The sequence below is a fragment of the Jaculus jaculus genome, chromosome 4, assembly GCF_020740685.1.
Source record: "Jaculus jaculus isolate mJacJac1 chromosome 4, mJacJac1.mat.Y.cur, whole genome shotgun sequence".
NCBI lineage: Eukaryota > Metazoa > Chordata > Mammalia > Rodentia > Dipodidae > Jaculus > Jaculus jaculus.
This window is the reverse complement of record NC_059105.1, coordinates 121129172-121141447: the sequence shown is the minus strand read 5'-3', so window position 1 is coordinate 121141447 and position 12276 is coordinate 121129172. Positions and strand designations below refer to the sequence as shown.

Genomic DNA, 12276 nt, shown 5'->3' with positions numbered 1-12276 from the left:
TGGTATTAATGTAATGCTGGTATCATAGGAGGAGTCAGGGATCATTCCCTATATTTAAATTGTGTGAAATAATGAGAAAAAATGGCTTTAGTTCATCAATGAACATTTGGCAGAATTCAGTAGTGAAACTGTCTGGACTGGGACTTTTTTTGGAAGCTTTAAATTACATTTTTTATCTCATTTGATGTTATAGCTCTATTCAGGTAATTTATTTTGTCTGGATTTAGTTTCGGTTGGTGGTATACATCAAAGAACTTATCCATTCTTTTCCAGATTTTCCAATTTTGTGGAGTATAGGTTTTTGAAGTATGTTCTAAATGATTCTCCCAATTTTGTTGGTATCCATTGTAACATCTCCCTTTTCATTTCTGATCTTGTTGACTTGAGTCTTCACTTTTTTCCTTTTGATCAAATTGGCCAGAGGTTTGTCACTCTTGTTTCTCTTTTTTTGAAGAACCAGCTCTTTGTTTTACCAATTGTTTTAAAAGTTTTTATTTATTTATTTATTTGAGAGAGAAAGAGGCAGATAGAGAGACAATGGGCATGCCAAGGCCTTAGTCACTGCAAATGAATTACAAACACATGCATCACCTTGTGCATCTGGTTTACATTGGTTCTGGGGAATTGGACCTGAGTCCTTTGGCTTCATAGGAGAATGCCTTAAATACTAAGCCATCTCTCCAGCCCTTTTTTTTTTCTTCAATTTTTAAAATTGTGTTTTTAATTTCAAATTTTTTGACTTTTGCTCTAATCTTGATTATTTCTTCCTATCTGGTACAACTGGGTTTGGATTGTTCTTATTTTGCCAATGCCTTCAGATGGATGGCTACTTTATTGAATTGAGGTCTCTCTCTTTTTTTTTAATGTAGGCATTTAGTGCTATAAACTTTCCTCTTAGGACTACCTTGTGTCCCATAAGTTTGGATATGTTGTATTTTCATTATTATTCAGCTCTAGATTTTTTTGTTTTTATTTTTTCTTTTCAAGGTAACATTTTACTCTACCAGGCTGACTTGGAATTCAATATGTAGTATCAGGGTGACCTTGAATTAACAGTGATCCTCTTACCTCTCCCTCCCAAGTGCTGGAATTAAAGGCATGCACCACCATGCCTGGTTTCTAGAAATTTTTATTTCTGTTTTGATTTCTTTGACTACCCAGTCATTGTTTAATAGCGAGTTTTTCAGTCTCCAAGTGTGGTGAAGTTTCTATTGTTTCTCTTATTAATCTCTGGCCTTATTGCATTGTGATCAGATATAATGCATGTACCTATGTCAGTTTTCCTCAATTTGTAAAGACACATTTATGCCCCAATATATGGTCTATGTTAGGGAAGTTTCCTTAAACTGCTGAGACGAGTGTATAATCTGTGGAATTACAGTTGAATGTTCTATTGATATCTACTAAGTTTGATTGATGTATGATATTATTTAGCTCCCTTATTTCTTTATTTATTGTCTGCTTAGATGATCTGTTACCTTCTTTATTTTATTTATTCATTTGGTTTTACAAAGTATGGTATCACTCTAGCTCAGGCTCACCTGGAATTCATTATGTACTCTCAGGGTGGCCTCAAACTTGGTGATCCTCCTACCTCTGCCTCAGGAGTGCTGGGATTAAAGGCATGTGTTTGTTTGTTTGAAGTAGCGTCTCACTCTAGTCCAGGCTGACCAGATCAGGATGGCCTTGAACTCATGGTGGATCCTCCTATCTCTGCCTTCTGTGGGTTGGGATTAAGACATGTGCCACCACACCCAGGATTTTTTATCTTTTTTTGATTACTTTGGGTTTAAAGTCTATTTTGTCTGATATTAGTATAGCTATACATGTTTGTTTTATATTTCCCTTTGCTTGAAATATCATTTTTTCCATCCTACCACCCTAATCAGGTGTCTCTCTTCATTGGTGAGGTGGGTTTCCTGTAGGTAGCAAATGGATGGGTCCATTTTTTTTTCCAGGTTTTTAGCCCATGTATTTTGGGCTGTTGAGTCCATTGATGTTGAGAGTTATAATTGTGAAATGTGAATTAATCCCTGTCAGGTTGAAGGATTTGTGGAGCTTGGTGTTTCCATGTCTGATCTACTTTTGATTGTTACTTTTTTTTTCATGTATCCCCTTGATTATGTTTCTTCACCTCTTTAGTGTGGAGTATTCTATGCAGTATTCTTTGTACAATTGGTTTACTGCTAACATAATAAAATATCTGTTTTTTTTTTTTTTTATCATGAAACACTTTTCTTTTACCTTCTACTGTAAGGGATTTTTTTTCCCTGGGTACAATAATTTGCGTTGGCAGCATAATCTTTAAGAATTTGCCATGCTTCATTCTAAGCTCTTCTGGGTTTTAGAGTTTCCATTAAAAATAAGATGGGGGCACTGTAAAGGTGGCTTAGCAGTTAAGGGCTTGCCTGTGAAGCTGAAGGACCCTAGCTCAAGGCTCGATTCCCCAGGACCCATGTTAGCCAGATGCATAAGGGGGTACATGTGTCTGGGTTTGTTTACAGTGGCTGGAGGCCCTGGCATGCCCATTCTCTCTATACCTATATCTGTCTCTCTGTCTGTTGCTCTCAAATAAATAAATAAAAGTAAACAAAAAAATTTTTTTTAAATCAGATGAGTTTACCTTTGTATGTATCAAGCTGTTTTTCTTGTGCTACTTTTAGTACTGTCTCTTTATTATCCATGTTAAGAGTTTTAACTATAATGTTACACAGGAATTTTCTACTCTGGTCATATCTATTTTTTGTTCTGTGCCCTTCTTGTACTTTGGTGGGTCTCTCTTTAGTCAGGGAAATTTTCTTCAATAATTTTGTTAAAGTTGTTCTATATGCCTTTGGCCTATATTTCTTCCTCTTGTTAGCATGATCAGAATATTTGACCCTTTTAAAGTGTCCCACACTTCCCTGATATTCTGTTCACACATTTTCTTCAAGTTTACCATTGTTTTTGGACTACCAGTCTACTTTCTCTGTCTTATCCTCAAGTTCTGAGAGTCTATTCTGCACATTGTCTATTTTATTAAGCCTCTAAAAAGTTATTTCATTTTTGTTTTCCATTATATTTTTCTTCAGCATCTCCAATTATTTGTTGAATTCCAATTTTGTTTCCTGGTTTGACTTGCTTATAATTATTTTTGAAATTTGTTCCTGCATTTCATTGTGTCCTCATTGAATTTATTCTATTGCCCATTGAGTTAATTTTTGTTGTTTCTTCTCCATTTTCTTTCTTCCTTCCTTCCTTCCTCCCTCCCTCCCTCCCTCCCTCCCTCCCTCCCTCCCTCCCTTCCTCCCTTCCTCCTTCTTTTCTTTTCTTTTCTTTTCTTTTCTTTTCTTTTCTTTTCTTTTCTTTTCTTTTCTTTTCTTTTTCTTTCTTTCTTTCTTTCCTTCCTTCCTTCCTTCCTTCTTTCTTTCTTTCTTTCTTTCTTTCTTTCTTTCTTTCTTTCTTTCTTTCTGTCCTCCTCCTCCCAGCTCCCTGGCAGGTAGTGCTGAGGAAGGACCAGGCCCACTGGTTCCTCCCAAGGGGTTGAGGAGGAGGATGAGTGTCAACGGCCAGGAAGCCGGGAGTCTTGTCGAAGCAGGAATTCACTTTATTGTTACAAGTGGTTGCCTATATAGTGTTGAGAATGAGGGTGGGGATTCTAGGATGGGGGGAGAGGTAAGGGCCAATAGTATACTGCGACTTTTGAAATTATTGGTTCTAAGCACACACATGTGAGAATTCCAACTCCTGTGTGGAAGTAACAGGCCAGAGACCATTAAGTGTCTTGCTGAGTCATAGCTGTCCAGAGGCAGATCACCAAACTTTAGCTAGGCTCACTAAGTTCCACTAGGCCTCACATCCAGGCCTTTCAAAGCCCAACATTTCCTCCTTTTGTTTTTGTAAGAGCATTAGTCACCATTGCCTCTGTCTTAGGTTGTTCCCCTCTGGGGATCTTACCCGTCACTGGGTACCAGGTGTTTAGCTCGCTGAGAACCCACTCCATGGCCTGTCTTAGGTTGTCTCAGTCAGTCTGAGATCTTACCCATCATCGGTCACATGGAGGGCAGAGGAGGTGGCAGTGGGTCATCTGAGGAACTTAATTCCTGAGTTGCCAGCCTGTGATAATGTATCTCAACCTGATGGAGTTTTATTGCCTCTAGCCATTGGTGAATGAATTGTGTAATTTTGTTAATTACACAAGGCCCTACAGTGAGGATAAGGAAAAGGAGAATAAGAGGCCCAAGTAGAGGGAGGAGGTACGGTAAGAAGCCATGCAGGCCCATCCACAGTGGGTTGTCCTGGAGGTTCCGCCATCTCTTCTCCAGGTCCTCTTGAAGTCTCTTGATCTTGTCCTGAATGATTCCTGATCCATTGGTATAGAAACAGCATTTTTCCTGTAAAAAGAAGCATATGCCTCCCTTTTCAGCAGTTAATAGGTCTAGTCCCCTCCTGTTTTGTAGGACTCCCTCAGCCAGGGAATCTAGCTGTTGTTGGAGATCAAGGATAGTGCTGGACATGGCTTTTATGTCACTGATCAACTGGAGAGAGTTTTTTTTTTTTTTTTTTTTCTTGAGGGAAGACACATCCAAACCCTTTCACTGTTGTGAAGAGTGGGTCTGGTCCTCTCCAGGCCCCAGTTGATGGGTCGTTTCAAGCACCAAGTCCATGCCTATTTCTCCAAAACAAAGGTTCCAAAAGATCAACATCCACATGGTCAGGTTCATCTCAGTCCACTCCTCAGTACCAAGTTCTGTATCAGGTTCACTGAGATGAACTTCCAGACCAAGCACAGGTTACAAAAGCAAAGTTTAGCACATTAAATATGAAGACTGCCTTATAACTTATGAGGGTACACTCACCTGCACACTGATTGACATCTTCAACAAGAATGCCTCACATGGGGCCCCAGTCTGCCGGGTTCCTGTAGCCCCACATTGGGCACCAGACTGCTGGGCTCCCCGAGCAGGTAGTGCTGAGGAAGGACCAGGCCCGCTGGTTCCTCCCAAGGGATTGAGGAGGAGGGTGAGTATTGATGGCCAGGAACACACTACAAAGCTGGGAGTCTTGTTGAAGCAGGAACTCACTTTATTGTTACAGGTGGTTGCCTATATAGTGTTGAGAACGAGGGTGGGGATTCTAGGATGAGGGAGAGGTAAGGGCCAATAGTATACTACAACTTTTGAAATGATTGTTTCTAAGTGTGCATGCATGGGAATTCCAACTCCTATGTGGAAGTAACAGGCCAGAGGCCATTAGGCCTCTTGCTGAGTCAAAGCTGTCCAGAGGCAGATTGCCAAACTTTAGCTAAGCTCAGGAAGTTCCACTAGGCCTTGCGTCTGGGCCTTTCAAGACCCAAAACTCCTTCTCCTCTTCCTCCTCCTCCTTTTTTTTTTTTTTTTTTTTTTTTTTTTTGAGGTAGGGAATTGCTTTAGCCCAGCCTGACTTGGAATCTGTAGTCTCAGGATGGCCTTGAACTTACAGCAAACTTCCTACCTCTGCCTCTTGAATGCTGAGATTAAAGGTGTGTACCACCCTGCCCAGCTTCCTCCATTTTCTTTATCCTTCTATTAAGTTCTTTTGATTCTTTTCAATTTTATTGAGGTGTGTATTTAGTTCTACTGCTTCCATTTCCCTCATCCAAATTTTGAGTTCATTAAAAGTTTTTTTTGGTGATTTTCTTCACTCAGCCACACTTTCAATTCTTTTGTGAGTTGTTTATGTGTATTATCTTCTATTTTTCCAGCCTTTTGTTTTTATTCATTGAGTTTGTTTTATATAATTATTGTGTTTTCATTTTAGGATTCTCTGGCTTGAGTTTCCTCCAGTTTTCACAAGTTTTTATTATGGGACTAGGCATTCCTGGTGGGGACCTCTTGGCTTTGTATATTGAGTTATTTGTTTTTCATTTCAGTTTAACCATCTTGAATTATTGATATTGTTTTGCTAAGAATGTAGCAATTGGTAGATCTTGTGTAATCTGCCTTGAGCACCCTGCTCAGGTTTGATAAAAGTGGGAGTGAGACAGCAGTATAATCTGCAGGTTTGGGCTGGGTGCATTGAAGTCTGAGGAGGGTTTTCCTTGTGTCTGCAGTCTCCTAGCAATTCTGGGTGAGACCTGGGAGGCCTTCCAACTTAGTGACTAAGCAGGGTTCTGTTCCCTCTGTACTACTTGCTTCCTGATCCTAGCAGGGAGACCAGTGTGGGGTTCCCGCTATTGGGGCTGTACCCCTTAATCACAGTGGTTGTAGGGTCAATTTGTTGTGCACAATTATGGGGATGGTCTGTGTTCAAAGGTGGGAAGTAGATCCTCACTTCTGTGAAGTTGGCACAGGCATCTACAGACAAATCCCATTTGTGATCAAGTTCTATACATTCTGTGTGTGCTGATAGCAGCATGCTTAGGTGACAGGCAAGGCACCTACTTATTCCCAGACCCTGAATTGTCTGAATGTGTCAGTGGTGCCTGTGCTCAAGCAGCAGACAAAATCTACTTACTCCCAGATCCTGAACACTCTGTGCATGTTAATGGTATCTACAGTCAGGCAGCAAACAAAACCCATGTTTATGCCTACCTGAATACTCTGTGTGTGTTGATGGCACCCTGTTGAGGTGGCAGAAAAGACCCCCACTTATTCTGGATAATAAAGGCTTATGGTGTCTGCATTCAGGCAGCAGACAAGACCTGCCCTTGTGCCTGCCAATATTGCTGAGCTTTGATGGTATCCCTGCTCAGGCACCAAACAAGATGCCAGCTTTTGTCTAGACCCCAAACCTTCTGATTGTGGGGTTCAGACAGAATATATATTGTGCACTTTCCCTGAAACCTTCCCTCCATTACCCCCAAGTTACTTTGGTAGGACTTTACAGGAAGTCCAAACTTCCCTGCTTAAACATCTAGATTTGGCAGATCTTTCATAAATTCTAGGGGATTGACTTAACCATCCAGAGAATCAGGTGCCACTAGACACACTTTTCAAACAAAAAGAGGAGGAGAGGTTAGTTGGTACTAACTAAGGTGGCAGAGCTCAGGAGGGGTCCAGCGGCCTCAAATTCTGATTGGTCTGAAGCAAGTAGGGACAGTGGTGAGGGAGGTGAGGGCCATCACCATAGTGGCTCTCAGGATACTAGAAGTCACCACCATTGATAGGCTCATGCTTTCACCCCCAGACAGTTCCATGATGCTGGTAAGGGAAGCCTGTACAAGACATATAAGAAATTGTAGATCCAACTCAGTCTGTGTGGCCATTAGATCTGTGGGGCATACATATCAATTGACTACCACTGTCTAATGGGTGATGAACTAGCACTATTGGAGAAGAGTCATTGGTTGGGCAAGATGCCAATCACTAGTGCTACAACCCTGTTCCTAAATGATTTCCAGGGAAAGTCAAGCCAGTAGGTTTGAGGTACAATGTAGCATCTGGTGATGTGAAGTACTGATGGCAAAGGCATGGGAAGGTGGCATGTCATTTCCTTGCTAGAGTGCCACTCATTGATGGTATAGATCTAGGGTGCCCTGGACCCTGCTCACCACTGGGTCAGGACCAGCTGGGGAGATGCATGAAGTCCTGACCAGAAGGTCAGTGAGCAGATCCACAGCTAGATTATAGTTTTGCAGCTCAGGTTCCAATATCCATGGGTCATTGTGTTTGGGATTTTTGGGGCAGTGTTACCAGACCCTGCTCCAAGTGTGCTGAAAAAGGCTTTGGAGGAATCTGGGAGAGGTGCCATGGCATGGTCCAGACCTAGTGTATGACCAGGTGCTTGGACACATTGGTATAGTTGGAGTAGGCATCATGGGCAGAGGGGAGAAAATGCACCAAAGCTTAGAGATGCCCAGTTATCTGGATGTCATAGGACTAGTAGACATACTTGAGTGGACATCAATATGGGGTAAGGTGGAGGAACAGCTCCATAAAGTTGGAGCAGCTGTAGAAGGAGAGAAATTCCATTGCTTCTTAGCTGTGTCTATCTCAGTGGGGAGAACAGCCTCCTTTTGTGTAAAGGAAGCAGTTCTGTGGCCCAAGGAGCTGAAGTGGTCTTGAGAAAGAACCATAAAGACCAGAGAGGGCACCTGTCAGATTGGGGCTGCCTTTGGAGGCATTTTGTTCTTAAACAAGGCCAGGGCTCTGAGTAATCAAACCCACAGTCCCTTCTTGGGGCATTGTTTAGCTGGTGACTCTATATCTTTGACATTGAAGAGTGGTGACCATAGGAGTTGCCCTCAAGGGACACATAAGGGATAACACATGGTTGGTTGAAGCAAGGTCCCTTCAGTGTACCTCCTCCTCTAAGCATGAGTTGCTGGCATTTGGTATAAAACTCTTCATTTTTGTTCCTGTAATGTACTGTGTTTTTTTTGTTTTTTGTTTTTTTTTCTTCTTTACTTCTTTTATTATCATCATAGTCTCTGCATCAAGATACATAGCAACAATAGCAGGATTCTTCTTAAAGCTTAGTATTAAATATTAAATATCTTTCCCCATTTAAATTTTACATTATTCTGCTAAGAAAAAAAAAATCAAAACTCAAGTAATCTGAAGTCTGGACATATTTCCATGATTAGCTGGGGTACATAAAAGTTGGTGGATTTACTCTTCCTGCTGTGTAAGCAGGTCTAGGCCCTAGAAAGATGGGACTAGGTTATAATTGTTTTTGAAAAGTGTGCTACAAAAATGATGGCTTGTTATAAGCCAGGTTACAAAGTAAGGAAAAGGGCAAGGAAGGGATATTTTCTTCAAGATAAACAAACAAATATAGTTTATGAAGAGTTGCAGGCCATAATTTTTTTCCCAAAATGGTTGGAGGGGGAAAATTTCAATGTGAGTTCCAAAGTCGTGTGTCTGTGAAGGACCAGTAGTTGCCTTGTTGAGAAGGTGACGGCTGAGGAGGGGGATGGCTGCGTTGACCATTCACACCTTCCCCAGGCAGAGAATGAAAATGGAAAGTTCATTGCCCAGTGGCTGTGAAAGTGAGCTGAAGCTTGACTGGTATTGAATTCCGTAAGAGGTTTCTTCTAGAAACAAACAACCCAGACTCTTCCTCTTGCTTCAGCAAAGAAGTTATTTTTTAAAAGCACTTGGGAAGTTCCTTCTCCACCCCTCAGGTGGGAAAGCTCAGAGCAGGGAGTCATCAGTACAGCCACCTTCTAGGCCATAACGGAATTCCTGAAGGTTGGAGACGCCATAGAAGTGAATAAAAGCTGCTGCCACCACCAGGACATGGAAAATCTGATGAGACTGGAACCATATGTCAAATTTTCCAGGAAAGAAGCGTTCAGGAATGCGAGCAGCATAAAGGCCAGCTCCGGTGATGTACATCACGGCCATGAGGGAGAACCAGCCCATCTGGCCCACAGTGGTGGCCTTGACAAAGCCCTCCGCAATGGTGAAGTGCATGGTAGGCACACCACCACTCCAGCCAAGTCCCAGGAACACTCCTGCTCTTGTCTGACGGTGCTTAGGAGTGGCAAACCGGTCCCACTGTGCCACAATGATGGCAGAAGTGCCTAAGACACAGACGATGGTGAGGGAGATGAGCCGAGGCTGTGGGGAGCAGTAGAAGGAATAATAGAGCCAGGGCACAAAGCTCCCCATGATGAGTAGAGCAATCCCTGCATAGTCCAATTTGGAAAAAGTCCGGGAAACCTTCTCTGAATGACAGTAGACAGTGTGGAAGAGCCAAGAGAAGCTGAGGCAGAGCACTGCACCCAAAAAGAACATCCCAAACCACTTTCTCCTGCAGCGGAGCCATGAAGTACATATTTGGTCGGAGCATGGTCAAGATTCCCAAACACAGCAACAGCACAAAACCAAGTAAATGGGTCCAGATATTGCCAGTTTCTGTGTGAATGCGAAAGATGCTCTTGAAGCAAGCCCGGAAAGAGGGCATAGGTGGTCTGTGGCCATGTAGCAGGTAGTCATTGTCCTTCAGCCAGTCAGGAAGTACATCATATGGGATGACTCTCCAACGTCCCTCCTAGACCTTATACACAAACTCCTCCATCTTCTCCATGGCATGGTGGGCCTGCAGGGGAAGTGTCAGTACACGCACCTCCTCCTCTTCTTCCTGGGGCACTGGGCAGGTTTGCTCTTCTTCAGCTTTGGTGGTGGTGTTGGCAGTCCCCCGCTTGCCCTTCTCCTCCAGCAGGGGTCCCAGTTCTGCCAGCTCCAGTGTGTCGGTTTCCCTGTTGCTGGCAGGAGCCCCGCTGCCCTGTGCCACCGCAGATGCTTTGTGGGAAGACATCTTGCTAATATCTCAATACCCTGTAGCTTCAGCTTGGGAAAAGGGTGGGGGGTCTTCCAGGTCCAGGGGGCAGAGATCTTCCTGTGGTGGCAAACAGGCTGGGCGGGATGCCTGTACGGGGGGACACCGCGGACCCGGGCGCTACATCCCCCGGCGCTGGAGGCGGCTGCGCCCGAGCAGCGCCCGATCCTCAGCTGCCTACCCGCGCCGGAAGGGGCGCGCGACCGCCTGTTTGTTTTTTTTTTTAAATGAAAGACACGATAAGACATAATTGAAGGTCATTTGAAATTATATATTGGACAGTATAATAATTATGTTTATGACCTAATAAAGCAGCATTTGTATTTCTTTTGCCTATGTTAATGCAAATATTTCAAATCTCACCATCCAAGAAAAATAAATCAAATTTCATTGTAACCAGGTAGATATAAGAATCTGGGCTTGGGTTTCTGGTCTTCCTATAATAAATAAAAGGCCTACTCTTTTATTAACTAAGATAAAGTATAATGTGTATCACAGTGACATTATAAAATAATATTAGACCACACTAGCTAAAGGAAGTGTGCTTGAAAATTGAAAAATAAAATATCAGGTGCTGAGCTCCAATCTACCTGAAACTTTAGGAGAAAAGTCTAGTGTCCTATTCCTTATGAGAAAATGGCAACACAGAGTGACAGCAAATAAACTCAGCTATTCACCAGATGAAACGGTGAAGTGTGTCAAGGGTAGATACTTATCATGAAGAGGTTGATGTTAAGTCACAAGAATAATATCTCTGAAGTCTGATGCTCAGACTAGGGCAGCCCTCATCAGAAAGACTGGTATCATTCTCTACAGTTGGTATTTGGGATAAGTTTAGGACACAGTAGTATCCATATGAAATATGAAGTTACTCAGAAGCAGAACAAGAGTGTCAGGTCAACATTATCTCTTTTATTCAAAGTATCTCTCATAGTCACTTTATTATTCTGACCAAGACAGTTACAGTTATGTCCTCACAAGAATGTTAGAAGAACATTTGTCTTATTTAATCAGTAAGTAGCCTGTCATTTAAATACACAATGATAGGAACAATGTACACTGTACTTAGGGACAAGTAACCTTATAATACTATATATGTATATATATATATATATATATATATATATATATGTGGTTAGTAACAAAAACATATATTGGCCACATTTAGAACTGAGGAAAACAGATATCATAGTATGTCATAGAACTGTCAGTGGCTTCAAAATCCACACTGGAACACTCAAGAGATGCTATTAGATAAGATATATATATATATATATATATATATATATATAAATACTATATATATATATGATATATAGTGTATATACATTTCACCTTAGGGAATTAACTAACACACACACTATATATACTATTAAATGTGGTCTCCAACTGGTATAAGCACACTTATCTAATAGCATCTCTTGAGTGTTCCAGTGTGGATTTTGAAGCCACTGACAGTTCTATGACATACTATGATATCTGTTTTCCTCAGTTCTAAATGTGGCCAATATATGTTTTTGTTACTAACCACATACAGGGAACAGCACAGTAAAATATCTTTTTCCAATAATATTTTACTATGGGCAACATAAGTGTGTTGATACTGGCTATTGGACAATTTACCTTCAAGTAGACTGAACAGTATTTTTCAAAATATTTTGTTTAACTATTTCTTCTAGACTACAAAATAATAATTATGTTTAATATTGTGACTTTGATCCTTAATGATTGCAATTTTATTCACTCTGTTACGTTTCATTTCAAGTTCTGTGAAAGTTCACAAGCATATGTATTATTTGTCATTGAACTGAAAAAATATTCACCTTATGAATTGTGGGATATCTAGAATGCCAGAGATTTCAATTACATATACTTTCCAATTCACTTTTCTTCTAGAGGTAACCATCATCAAGCACAGTAATTGTTTTCTCATAGTTGTCCAACAAATAATCACTGTTTCATCACACAAAAGCAGAAATAGTATGAATTTTAAAGCTTGATGACTAAGAATGTACAGGTTATACTAATGTG

At 41.3% G+C, this 12276-nt stretch overlaps 1 pseudogene; it reads right to left on the bottom strand.

Moving 5' to 3' along the window:
* Window positions 1-8512: 8512 nt before the first annotated feature.
* LOC123460129 lies at window positions 8513-10269 on the bottom strand (annotated as a pseudogene).
* Between the last annotated feature and the right edge of the window lie 2007 nt (window positions 10270-12276).